This window comes from Amblyomma mixtum, chromosome 7, assembly GCF_055824585.1.
Source record: "Amblyomma mixtum isolate Tamu chromosome 7, ASM5582458v1, whole genome shotgun sequence".
Lineage (NCBI taxonomy): Eukaryota > Metazoa > Arthropoda > Arachnida > Ixodida > Ixodidae > Amblyomma > Amblyomma mixtum.
The window spans coordinates 153,064,357-153,075,506 of record NC_143018.1 but is presented as its reverse complement, the minus strand read 5'-3'; positions in this window follow the sequence as shown (position 1 = coordinate 153,075,506).

Below are 11,150 nucleotides of genomic sequence, written 5' to 3'. Positions count from 1 at the left end.
TAGTCTGCGCATTTGGGCAACATGCTGCGCTTCCCGTAATTCCTCGAACGTGTTGTGCAGTCCCAAGGCTAAGAGCTTTTCAGTTCAGGTGTTATGGGGTAGTCGAAGCGCGGTTTTATACGCTTTGCGTAAAATCGCGTCCGCCTGTTGTATTTCACTTTTGATATGATTTTAGTACGGGAGACTGTATGTCGCCCGGCTGAGCACTAGGCTCCTGACCAGCTTAAGTGTCTCTTCTCGCATGCCATGACGTCTGTGTGAGATGCGCGTAATCATGCGGGCCACTTGGAGTGTAGATGCCTTTAATAGCGCAAGGGTGTGAGTACATCGTACAGCGTGAGTACAGCGCAAATCAGCGCTACTGACGAAAAAAGCAGGAGGTGAAGCCGCGGCCGCCTGCCAGCCCCGAAAAGACAGGCAGCGCTATCAGTTTTGCCACGCATGCCAACACTCCGTCGTCTCGAACCAGGCGTTATATCTCTAGACATCGCACACCTAGATCCGAGCGACCAAGGAGCACGAAGTTCGGCCGTTCTGGACATGCATTTTGCCCTGTGTATATGTTGCGCACACGGTGTCACATTAATGCAGTGAAACTCATGAACAACTAGCACGGCTGCAAACTGACCTAGCAACGGCGTTCGATCGAGTGTGCCATTCGTTTATTTTTGCTGGTTTAAATCATGTCATTACTGAATCAATTCTTTCATCTGGGGTACGCCTTTGTTACAAAAACTGTTCCACGCGCTTGATTGTTTGTTTTAAACGTCTTTCTTTCTGCATTTAGTAGGCTGACACCTTGTGGCAGAACTAAGGTGCTTCATGGAGGTTGGGGTGGGGGAGTGGTTAAAGGTAGTGGTGGAGGTGAAGGTCGGTATGCGGGTGGGGGACCGGTGTCCGCTTCTTCGAGGTAGTGTCGTCCCGAAGTCGGCTCCGCGAGGTAATGGCCTGGCCCTTCATTTTCCTTGAAGTAAGAAAGAAAAGTTCGCCAGAGCAGGAGTGCGTCTGATGGCCCGATGTGCGATGGCGGATTGATCCATTCCTGCAGGGTTCAAGGTCGAAATCCGCCCAGCGACTTGAGTGCTCTCTCCCGTACTGCGTCAAAGGTAGGACAGCTCCACAGGAGATGTTCGGCCGTGCCTCTGGCAGGGCACGTCGGGCACTGAGGAGTCGGGTATGAGCGCGGATTTACGAGGTGCAACTTTACTGGTGATAGAAGCTGGCCGGTCTGGGCTCGGCGAAGGAGCACTGCCTCCACTCTCCAGAATGTGCTATGTGGACGGCGATACAGTTGCTCAGGGTTGGCTAGGTGCTGGAGTATGCTGCGACGATAGCGTTGTGCGCGATGCCATGTCTCCGCGCTATCCATATGGGGCGACGACGGGTGCGCAACGTCATCAGGGGGCCAAGAAGCGGAAACGAATGTGGATCCAGGCAAAAGTGCGGAAAGAGCAGCTGCGCGCGCGGCCTCGTGTGCCTTTTCGTTTCCAGTGATTCCTTCGTGTGCAGGAATCCATTTGGTAATTAAAGTGTAGCCCTGCTCTCGCAGGCGACGGGCTTGTGTTCGAATAGTGTTAAGAACGGCATAGTCAGCTCCCCCTGCGCGACAGGCGGTGTACGCTGCTTGTGAATCTGTAAATATGGTAGGTGCAAGGAGCCGGATCTTGTTTTTCTACTATTCGAGTAATGGCAAGTCGTATGGCAATATGTTCGAGATTGGTGACGGTGTGTTCCTCGAAAACCCGTTGAACTACAGAGGTATCTGACTCATAGTCGCGGCAAGCTATAGCGGCGCAGTGTTGACACTGAGCGGCGTCTGTGTATAGTTGGATGGCTCCTTCCTGGGCTAGCTTGTATGATGCCTTCTCGTGTCTTTTGATCGCAGCTTTGCGCCTTTGAAAATCAGCCGAACTCATATTCTTTGGTAATGGCATACCATCTACTAAGTCGATCAGTTCACATGGTGTCACGAAAGTGGCTATAAATTGTCGACGTTTTAGCAATGCCCGCAGGATCTGTCGGCCAGCCGCCGTTGTGGAGAGACGGACTCGCTGGGCTAGCGATTGCTGCTCTGCCAGATCCTGCAGGGCATTGATTACACCTTATGCGCAGTGATGGGGAATCAAGGAGGTGGGGCTCCGTCAAATTACCTTGGCACTCATAACATAAAAATCCTGTACGCATATTCGTACATGCGGCTTAACACAACGCCTTCAGCTTGAGCGAATCAATAGCAAGGCGATGCACTGGTTACTGGTCTGCCGCGTTACTGCCCAGTAGTGAACCTACACGCACGCTTGATTGTTAATGGCTGCCTCTCACAACCGGTCTGCATTCAGTCCTCTGTGAAACAAGGTTGTCGAATGTCCCTGCTCCTGTTCGTACTATACTTGAAACGATATTTCATAAACGCTATACACAGCAAAGCCTTCAGTAGTTTCCGTATTATGGGTCACAAACTGACGTGATTAGCTTATGCAGAGGACCTCGAGTTTTTCTGCGCTGCTAAGCCAAGCAACGATGGGGTTATTTGCTTAACGGAGGGCTTTGGTTCAGAGTCAAAAGACAAGGTTAATCGTTCTAAGAGTTGCGGTCTGTGGTGTAGAATATGGGTGTCCACTCCTGTTGAATATGCTGGCATGCAATGCACACGTAGGCCACCTAAGTACCTTGGCGTCCCTTTGTAGCGCTGCTTCACTAGATATGTCAGACCAACCCGCCCACCAGTTCATGTTGCCTGCAAGCATAGTGCACATTAGTGGAAAGACGTTGTGCCAACTCTTCAGCGCTGTGCTGAGGCTGTTTCTCCCCATGTTCAATGAATTTTTGGCAGGGTGACCGCATGCGATTTGTTCCTCGCTACTAAAATTAAACATATACTCCCAATTATTCATTTCACGAAAAACTACATTCAGCGCTTCCATACACTTCTGTGTGGGATTCGTCTTTCCGTGAGGGACAACCTTTTGCGGCCTGTAAGTGCTGACGGCCTAGATTTAGCACACTTGTATGTCCGGGAGGTAGTTTCAAGTTTCAAGTACGCACCCAATACTGCATACATTCTTGGAAGTCATTCTAGTTCAGCTTTTACCGAGCATCATTGTTTCTTCTAATGTTTTTCATCGCCCGCGTTTGTGAGGCTTCATGCATGAGGTTTATTTGGCTCTTCGTTTGCTACTCGTTCGTTTCATATCCGAGTTTCTAGTCTCGGTTTCGAGGTTTCGAGTTGCAGACGGATTTAATTTGTATGCTCTTCCCCCCGCAGACGCATTGGTGTGTGTATTTAGGTTTACCGGGACGTGAAACTCAAAGCACCATGTAAAATAGCCCTCTCGTCGTGTGGCACGACATTTTCCTATAGGCTACACAGCGAAATATTGTCCGTTAAAGTATGGCTAAAAAAGAGGCATTTTTGTGTTTATGGTAAATTGACGCCTTTGTTATGTTCCAGAAAAGATTGAGCATTGTCTCATCGATTGCAAAGATGCAGCACAGGATATCTTGCAACCAACATTGAAAAAAAGAAATTGACACCGTATTCTGTGCGCTGTCTCACTGCAATGCCATTTGTTGGTCAACCTATCGACACGTTCTTTCTGATTGGACAACACAGCCTCTGTAGAATACGCATCATAGACCGACGATGTGACTTGTTTCTTCAAGAGTCCCCTGCAGCAGAATGATTGTTCATCTAAAGGAATTGTGTGCCCGGACAGAGTTTGAACCGAATTGGCCACCACTCCTAGTGCTGTGCTCTTCATTGCTTTTTTTTTTTCTGCAGTGCATCGTTGCTTAGGTGTGTCGTATTACCATGTAGTAGTGATGTGCTCTGTGTTACGTTTCTTCTAGTGCTTGGTTTAGGTATGCCATTTATGGATTGTGCAAACTTGCAAATGGTTTCTTGGTGCTTTCTAAACAGTTCATGTATATAGAACATTGCGTCACTAATAATTACCATGATTAAGCATATGAAGCCCCTCGTGACGTAGCTTGTGCGTTGCGTTCCTGCCTGTCACACAGAGGGCCGGGGTTCGAACCGCAATTCCGGCGAATTTATATTTTTCTAGTTGAAATGGTCATTTTCGGGCTGACACGCTCTGCCGACAGGTCGTGTACATGCAACTCAAAAGACACGAAATGCTTTTGCATTAGTAATCATGTAGACGTGGCACTTTCCATACCTTTGATGAAAAGAACGTTTCAATGCATGAAATTCAAGAAAGACAACAAATGACTGATGCGAAAGCGTCATGAAGCTGGCGCTCTTACAGACCTCCCAAAGCTTTCATTTGCAACGGTTTTGCGTTAACGGTATAGTTTAAACAAATCGTCTGCATTACATCCGTTTCGCGGATACTTTGGTAGAAGCGAAGAGAAATGCTGAATTTAAATTTGGTTACTCGTCTCCTATCCATAGTTTCGTAAGAATTGAGCCAATTGTCTTAAGTGGCAGTTTTTAGGGGAGGCATCGTCGACTGCCTCTTCACACTGATAATTAATCTTCTTACACCAATTACTTTCACCGATATAAATGGCCCTGCAACTTCACTGACAGAAACAAGTGTCTACGAGTTCCTGTACCCTAGCGTCAGGTGCCGCAATCAATGAATTGTGGTCAGCGTTTCCTAATTCTCCTCCAGCTGGCAACTCTTGTAGCAGAGTAAGTAAGAGGTCAGTCATCAGCATCGTCACTAAATATTTTACATTGTTTCTATGGATGACTAACTACATGAACTTTCGGACGATAATGCTGCAAACAATTACAAAAGTTCCCTATAAACCTCGAATTCACGAAACTCATCTCCCTATTCCGATACCTAGATGCTACAAAACTGGAGGTTCGGCTTTCTCCTCTGCCACGCCAGATGGACAAGTTCCTTCGTAGGCTATGTTGTATCACACGTTTTTTCCGGGCTTACAACTTCGTTTCTTCAGTTCACCTTTTCCTTCTTATTGATACGCATGTGTGTCAGGTTTTTATCACACGGTCTTGACAGTGTCAGTTGAGTTCTGAATACTTTCAACACTACCTTTGAGCGCTGAATGTCCCTTCACCCTTTCATTCACAGCAATCGCGAGAGCTGCAAATATCTTCCTTGGTGTCTTGCAATTACGTCGGCCAGGCCACTCTGCAAGCAGGGCAGCGCCATGCCTTTTTAATTGCCGCGCCTTTTAAGTAACGTATTTTTGGACAATATTCGAATAATTGACAAAACTATTATCACCAACCTGATTTTGCGTGAAATAACCATTCATTGCCCGGGCAATATGCGTTGAAACTCAAGAATATATCGTTCTCAGGCGGCGACATGAAAATTGAATTTAGAGAATTGTTGCAACGCATCAACAGCCACACGAGAAGCCCAGCCTGTAGCACCAACAGCTTGAAGGATTTCCTACGTGAAGAAGTAACAATTCGAAGAGAACTCTAAGAAGCCCAGAGCTTGCGGGTTAGCCAGGTAAGAAAAACGTGGCACTTGAGGACGGCTGTGCCCTGAAATTTTCTACAGAATTTATATTCCATTGAGTGTTCATCTCCAGTTCCAGTATGCTGGATGAGATACTGTACTCTTGTGTCGCAGGAGTTTCCAGTGACTTTAGCAGTGAACGTTACCGTGGAAGCTTTTCAAATTATCTATTGTGCTTACATTTGTAAAAAAAGAATGCTGCTTACATTTGTAAAAAAAAAATGCAGGTTAACCATGATCACTGACCAACAAGCCCAAACAGCCACTTTAGTTACATTTGTAGCCGAGAATGTTTATTCCTGCTACAAGTGAGTAGAACGACACGTCAATTTGAACACCTTACTTCGCATTGGTGGATGTGACAATGTCAGATGTTGCACAAAACTGCCAATAAGACGGACCTTCTACTAGGACCAACTCACAATTTTCCTTTACGCATTAGGATTAGTATTTCCTTCCTCATTTCCATCTTGAAGCATTGCCTTTTTGAACACTTCGAAGTTGATCTGGCGCCAATATGTTTGCGTTGTGTTATTTCAGAGCCGTAGTCCCACCCTATCAATCTTCATTATTTCGCCGCCATGTTCGCTGCCTCAAGTCGGTGAGTTGAGAGTGCATTATACGTGCAAGTGTTCTACAGGTGAACTTGGCGTTGATGATTAACATATTTTTGTTTCCACTAGAAGCGTCTTTTTCTTCTCTGCATACATTATCAACAAAGCTCGTGTGCGCAAAGGCTGACTTGGTCGAAATTCCTTTCCATTTTCTGAGGAAAGGCTTTCAAATTCACTGTAAAAGCACTTCAGTCTCCTGCGCTGTTAAGCTTGTAATTTTAGGATTTAGCGTTCTACTGCGGACTGGCTTGGTTACAACATATAGGATGGTGTGATATAGCAAAGCACTGCCACCAGAGGCTAGGTAATTAGGGCGTAAGCTAGCTTGAGGTAGTCGACATAGTTTCGGGGACGACTGCGCGTATGTTGCATTGCTTTCGCGGCAGAAATTACCTATGTGGTACTTTTAACTGCCGATCAAATTTCCGGAGCCCTTCACTACGGCGTCTCTCATAGCCTGAGTCGATTTGGGACGTTAAACCTCCAATAAACCGAACCAAATCAAATTAAAATAACCATAACCAATAACCATAAATGTAAAGAGCAATGAATATCAGGTTTAAAATGTCCCAAGAGTGCATTGTGGCCATTCCAGTCTAATATGCAGAGAATTTAGCATATAATAGCAGTGTACAATATATCTGAACGTACTTCTAGGCGTATATTTTTAAGTGATAATAATAATTGACAATATTGAAGTCAGAGCAGAACTCCTGAAAAGCACATCAAAGGCTTTATTGCACCGCAGACATTGAAATTCTTTGTGCCGCTAGTTTCCTAGTCCTGAACAACGTCCAGACCTATCCTGACCAGACGGCTTCCCTCCTAGACGATATTATCCGCTGAGCAGCGCACAGTCTTGGAAGACAAGTCAGTTTTCATTATTAGTGCTTAAGCACTAATGCGATTAGTGCCAGCCCCAAGCAAAATCGCCCGTTGTCGCTTTTTCTGCACGCAGCTGGCCTAGCGCGAGTGCTCCGTCCCGCGGCAGTGGCCGCTCAACGTCATGTTCTAGGTAGCCGAAATCCCAGCTTTCGCAGTGATTCGAATGTAGTAAATATTCTCTGTTGTTTTTTATCAACTCTTGCTCCACTGATGGCTTTTGTACACTGGCCGGTTACGAAGGTGTGAGTTGCTTCCCGCGTAATGTGAAGGCCATCTAAAACCTTTGCTAATTTGTAGCGCGCCTGAAAAAATATAATTTCGCCAGCGTACCAGTATGTGGACACACGCTGCGCCACTAGGCATGATCGTCTACTGATGCAGGGCGCTGATGTTCTGGAATAGAGTGAAGAAGAGTATTTCAAATATAAAATGCTTTTAGCTTCCATTCTCGGCGAATTCTTGCGGACATCATCCGGAAACTGCGGCGAACCAGAAGCCGAACCGGAGGCCAAGCATAAAGGCGGATATGTCCGAGATCATGCGATCTTTTGAGTCTGAATGGGGCAGAGCAGAAAAGATACTTAGCCCAGAGCGCGATAGAAACCTCCAGAGGAGCACACACAGCAGCTTTCTTCGCCGAGACAATAAATCACCCGGCTATTCTCAAGTTGCACATAAGGTAACCTCGTCACTCGGCCGTCTCTGAAACCGCCCGAGGTACGCTACATGCGGACAGCAACCAGCTTGGTGTGACGTGTGGCGTCTCCCGAGCATCTTCCGGACCTCCGGTCAGCCACGAAGTGCATTTGCCACATTGTTGCGTTTTGATTTTCATATTGCTGATATAAAAACCCATTCGGGGCGTATAATGCGCACATAACGCAAAATGAAACCAACCGATCATATCAATCAATCAATCAATCAATCAATCAATCAATCAATCAATCAATCAATCAATCAATCAATCAATTTATTTAGCATTTCTTTCAATACGGAAATAAATGCAAGGATAAGAACAAAAAGCTGCTTCTCGAGCAGCTTGACAACGGCTAATATCCCTTTTTTTCTCTTGAAAACGGATAACAGCAGAAATAAAACAAAGCTGCGTTTAAAATTGTACGAAGATAAGAGCATGCAGTATACATAGTAATTGTAAACACAAAATATATAGTAAACACATAAAATGCATGTAGTATACATTGTAATTCCAAACACAAAATGCCGCATATTAATAAGAAGTAATAATACAGGTTCAATGTGACTGATAGAAATGGATTCAATAAGACGAATACCAATACTTAATCACCAATATTTTGTCCACTGAAGAACATCTAACGGCGATATTGACATATGGCTATACAGGACGAAAAACATTTCCTACTACATTTGCAGGCATAGAAGCACAGACTACAGTTTTACCACACACAGCTGTAATGCAGCCATCATTGGATATATGTGCACAAAAGGGTGCAATAATAAAACAAGATTTCAAAACATTGACGTTACCTCCCTAAATTGTAAGTGAACAAACGCTTAAGGTCGTGTTTCGATAGTGTGTGGATGTCCGTGTTTGAATTATGATAGTTGTTAAGTAAAGTAGGTATAATATATTGTAGTCTGTTCTGACCATGATTCGTGTCGGAAAACGGCACCAACCTTACTTCTCTTGTTCTTATATTGTACGGTACCTCGGGTGGTTTTGCTAAATTGCATAATCGTAGAAAAGGTGTCCGATTAAATTTCAGGGATTGTTTGTATTCTAATAGGGCATTCAGCTCGTGCATATGTGTCACAGGAACAACACCAAGTAAGGGGAACAGGTCACTTGTGTGAGCGTCGTATGGAAGGAACATCTGCTTTGTGACGGGGAGCTCTTTTTTGTAAAAGAATTAGTTTGTTGATGTTCGTTAGTGATGTAGTTCCCCATACAAGATTACAATAGTTTAGGTGAGGATTGAAAATGGCATTATAAAGTAGAAGCTTTATTTTTAGTGGAAGAACTTGTCTAAATCGGCGAAGTATCCCGCAAGCCCTGGCCAGACATTCAATCACACAGTCTACATGGATATCCCAGATCAAGTTCTCGCGGAAGGTGACACCGAGCGTTTTCACTTCTTTTGTTATTGCTAACTTCGCAGATCTTAAATAGAGATTAAGATAACGTTCAACAAATTTGTGATGGCGAAAAAATGAGAGCCTTTGTTTTCTTATTCTTTATTGCTAAAGAATTAATCTTGCTCCATTCTCACAATTTATTCAGGGTAATATTTCCTAATTTCTCGATTTCCGTCGTATCGTCACAGTGAATGAAAAAACTCGTGTCATCTGCATAAATTACCAAAGAGGCTTCTAGGGATACCCGTGTCATATCATTAATGTGTATATTGAGGAGTACCGGTCCGAGGACACTGCCCTGTGGTACTCCGCATGTTATGCTTCGTAACGTGCACTGCTCTTCTCTGATAGAAACGCATTGTTTTCTGTTTTCTAATTAAGATCTTAGGAGAGCAAGGACAATGCCACGAAAACCGTAGTGCTCTAATTTAGCGAAAAGAGTTTGATGGTTAATTCCGTCGAAGGCCTTTGAAAAGTCAACGTAAACACCTAATGTTATTTTTCTTTCTTCGAATGCTTTGATAATGAAATCTTTTTGGGTTAGAAGAGCCGGTTCTGTAGACATAGTTTGGCGGAAACCAAACTGGCGCTCCGACAAAACATTATGCTTATTACAAAGTGATATAATTCTTTTACAGATGATTTTTTCAAATCCCTTTGAGATAAATGGCAGCACCGAAACTGGGCGGTAGTTCGAAAGCTCATTTTTGTTTCCAGATTTGCACAGGACCGTCACTTTAGCCCTCTGCATATGTTCACGGGAAAGACACCAGTGGCTAGAGAAACATTGAAAATATGGGCAATAACGTCTTCCAGGAGGTCGACAACAAACTGAATAGGCCTGATTTCCAGCCCGTCTATATCTCGTGCCTTGCTGTTTTTGCAGGACGTAAAAACTTAGTGAGTTTCCTGTGGTGCAAGTAGGTTAAAAAAAAAAAGAAGTTTGCATTAGGTGCACCTATAAAGAGTTTTGCATTTTCATTATAGTTGCTATTTGCAAGAGTTGTGAAGTATTCGTTGAAATGAGATGCTAATTGCGCACCAGTTAATTGCTGATCGTTGATTGTTATTTGCAGACTATCATTCTGTGTTGTACCTGGTTTCAATAAATGGTTTATTTCACGCCATATGAGTTCACTGCGGCCATATGGCTCACTAAAAACACGTTCGTAGTAATCTTTTTTAGATTTCCGCAAGAACATCGTTACTTATTTATGTATTTTTTAAAAGCAGAAAAGTATGCGGGATTTCTAGTTTTCACAAAATGAAAGTACATTTCATCTTTCTCGCGTATCATTTCGAGGCACTCATCTGTGAGCCATGGCTTGCGAATTCTTTTGAACTCTTTCCTCTTTTCACATGAAAGCAACTACCGTAAACGTTCTTAAGGACAGTCTTAAACGTATCATATGCTAGATTTCCATCTGTGCATTCATATACAGAGGTCCAGTTTGTGCATTCCACCCGACTTCGGAAAAGATTGAGAGTTTTCAGGTTAATATTTCGCGTAAGAAAAGACATTGGGGGATTGGCACAGTTTTTCAAAACACTATTTGTTTGCAGATCACATAAATTGGCAAATGATCACTTAGCTGTGCAGCAACGACATCTGATTTGGCGCACTGCGTTGTTTTGTTTGTGATAAGCAAGTCAAGAAGACTTTCAGAACAGGAGGTGATGCGTGTGGGTTCTGTTATGACGTTACTGCAGTGAAAGGAATCTGCGGGATGCTGGCCCATGGGCCGGCATTCCCTGCTTTGGGGTTGGCAGAGCAGCCTTCGCTGTCCCTGCCTGGGGCGTGGATGGCCCTGCCACAGGCGCGGTGGAAGTGGCCGCGGCAGGTGCCGGAGTGCTGCGTGGTGCACCGCCCCTGCGCACCACATCAGCGAAGTTGGATTTTGCTGTGAAAGAGACAGTGTTCGTGAGTGCGAACCGCTTTCTTGCATCTCGAAATGATATATTTTCCTTTGTCTTTATGGTGATTATTTCTTTTTCCTTCTTCCAGGACGGACACGCCCTGGAGTACGCAGCGTGGTCTCCTTCACAATTAGCGCAGCGTAGAGCTGCG